At 47.2% G+C, this 3,097-nt stretch overlaps 1 long non-coding RNA gene across 2 annotated transcripts in view; it reads right to left on the minus strand.

Annotated features, from left to right (window-relative positions):
• LOC119587879 overlaps positions 1–3,097 on the minus strand; it is a 95,443-nt gene that overhangs the window by 91,823 nt on the left and 523 nt on the right. The window lies entirely within an intron of this gene.

The following is a 3,097-nucleotide window of genomic DNA, read 5'->3' on the forward strand; positions in this document are numbered from 1 at the left end:
GGATTGTGAGAGTTGCTCGACCATTGTGTAAATGTTAAACTTCCCTAAGAACCCAGGAGCGTCATCGGGTAGATAGGAACAACCCAGGGCATCACTTAATAGGCTCCAAACACGTCCCAGAACGAGCCGAGAGAAATACTGGGGGCGGGTAAAGGGCAATCGGAAGAGCAAAGGACACGAGGTGCATGGCATTTCTCAAGGGACCGAAGCAGGGAATAGGGAGCAAGGGGAAAGGTCTTTGACCTCCTCTCGAAGGAGGGAGGAAGATCTGAACGCCTCGAGGGGTTTTGGGATAGACAGAAAATGTAGAATGACCGAAAATTATACCGAGGCCTTTAGACGACTTGAGGAATAGGGAGAAGAATTATAGGCAAGGCATTCGGTAGGATATTAGAGATTTTATTTTACAAAGCTAGTCTCTCCTGTAGAAAGACCTAAAAGGAAGGTAAAAGAAAATCTGGAAATATTATTGAATTCTGCTCAGCTTTCGACTGATCTAAAAGTAAATTTCGAAGATTCTAGAGCTTTGAAGAGCCATTGATGAAGTTAAAAAGAAGCTTGGACCTCTAGAAGCAGGAAAAATTCAGGCGCAAGGTGGCCGTGGGAGGCAGCCGGTGGATTGAATTTACTGTCCACAAAGAGAGGTCTACAAACTCAAGAAAAACAGATCAGGAGAGAAAATGTTTATGAATCGGAAGGCTGAACGATGATTGGATTAGATTTTGTGGGTCAAGACATAGGGTTGACATAGTGGCAAAGACAGATATTACCAATGATAAAATGCAGATACCTGATATGTACACCTAAAATTATGATGCTGAATGTTACGAGACGATTAGGAGAGTGAGATCAGCTGGATCTTGTTTCTGTCTGATTCTGCGTGTGCTGCATCTGCCGGACAGAGCAGGAGTGAGAACAATTTTCTAACGGAGGTGGAATGTTGGTTAGTGTGATGGAGTGCAGGAAATGTTGCTATCAAGAGGGCCACGCATTCCGCCATTAAAAGATGAAACATTCTGCGCAGCCGTGGAATTGCATCTGAATTGTGCTTAGAGAAAAGCAAAGTGCGGCTCGCAAGCAGAAAGGTGGGGGACAGGGCTGGAAAATATGCCAAATAGCAATAATATCGGATTATTTTAGCCTCGTCTTTCAGCCAATGTTGTCAAAGAGTCGTGTTTTCGTGTTGTCAGTAATACTTTACGGATAGAAAGCTACTTTCTTTTTGTGTATTTCGTTTGTATACATTTGTTCTCCACTTCTCATCATATGGCCAGGTGTGGCTGGAGGAACGGACGGAGGCAAGCCCGGCAGGCGGAAGATTGTCGCTGAGTTACAGATGGGAGAAGACAGAGGCGAAACGCAGGCGAAGCCCTTCTGTGGCGGGGTGAGGGGGGCCGAGGGTTTTCGGAAGGCGCAGAGTGGCGGACGCGCGCAGGAGAGGAAGTAGAGCGGAAACTGGGGAGAGCGTGAGAGGACGGTGAAGAGAAAGATGGCTGGAGGAAGAGTGAATGTCCGGAATATGTGAAGTAGACGAGAGGTAGATCAGAGGATGCGGCGATTACGAGGTAGATGGCGGGTGAATGAGGAGAATCCGACAACGGGGAGTCGACTGAATGATTAGAGATAGGAAAGTAAATGATAAACATGGAGGTAGATAGATGTGGAGAGTATTTTTTTTCCAAAGGGACGGGAAACGTGATGAGATAAGGGGGAAAAACTGTTGAATGAAGGACTGGTGTCTGAATGAAGTGGTGGCCCTTGCAAAACAGGATCGAGTTTGGCAGACACGGAAAATACTCATACATTCATATGAAAATCGAACTTTGGTGGGCTACTTGAGGGGAGTCGGTTGTTGCTTCGAGGCCCCAACATCCCCTCACCATGCAGAGGAAGCCACAGGAAGCTGATCAGGCTGCCAGTAGCGAACTCAAAACTTTGGTGAGCTTATTGAATGATTTTTTTGCGGCTCATATTTTCAAAAAAATTTTTTTTTAGAAAAAGGTGTTCTTGAGATATTATAGCTCAAGTTGGAAAACATAATAGAAAATACCAGTGTTAAAAAAAATCATGAGGGAATTTAAAGTATTGCCAAACGACCCGGTCTCCGTATTCCGAATTCGCCTCGAATTCACTGTGTTATGACAGATGAAGAACATTGAAAGGAATCGGCAGTTGATTTGTATGGTACTAAGCTGAAGGTTAAAAAGAGCGCCTACTGGAGCGGAAAAAGTGTTTAGTAGGTGTTATGGCAGTTAGAGATCAGGGTCAATCTTTACACCATGAGTATTTATGAGGATAATTCGATAGTATTCGAGCTTGAAATTTAGAGCTGAGGAAGATGACTGAAGTAAAACAGGTGAATTGCCATCAGGCTAAACGGAGATAATCAGAGCAAAAATATAGAGCACCAAAATATAAGAAGAAGAAGGGCAACATCAGGAGACCAATCACCTACAAAGAGAGGGAACAGTTAGCATTTACCTTTGTGACAAGACGACAGAAGTGATTTACAGACGATATGGGTAACAGCTAGAAAGGCGGAAGGGGTGAGCCGGGGCGCAGATAGAGGAGAGGAAGGGCCGAAATACAACGTGGATCATCGTAAGAAGAGGTTACGCAGATGCACGCACGCATGTAGAAGTGATGCTGGTCTCATTATGTGCGCACTTGTCACTGTGAAGTACACTTAGACTTTCGCCAGATGACGTGTGGTTGGGGAAACGTCCCATGGGCGCGGATACACGTAGTTGCAGAAAGCGCCGTGGATCAGACGGAGGGCACACCAGCGGCCACGGTGGAGCGCGCGAACGTTTTGTTTACAAAGTGCGAGCGAACAAGTAAGCAGGAGCGAAGCGGCGGCGAAGGCGGTGAGGCAGGCGCCACGCGCGCAAGCGACCAGGACAGCACCTATAAGGCAACTGGGTCCTACGAGACGTCGGGCAGAACACCTCTTGTCGTCCCTCCTCGAGAAGCGGAAAATCCCGAGCTCGGTCGACCCTCGGGACGCCCGGCGCATCGAGGAAGTCCCCAGCCTCGGGCCGTGGACACTCCGGCCTTCCCAAGGTCCTGGCTAGACGTATCCCTCGAAGAGCACGGG

The sequence above is a fragment of the Penaeus monodon genome, chromosome 23 (genome assembly GCF_015228065.2).
Source record: "Penaeus monodon isolate SGIC_2016 chromosome 23, NSTDA_Pmon_1, whole genome shotgun sequence".
NCBI classification, from domain to species: domain Eukaryota; kingdom Metazoa; phylum Arthropoda; class Malacostraca; order Decapoda; family Penaeidae; genus Penaeus; species Penaeus monodon.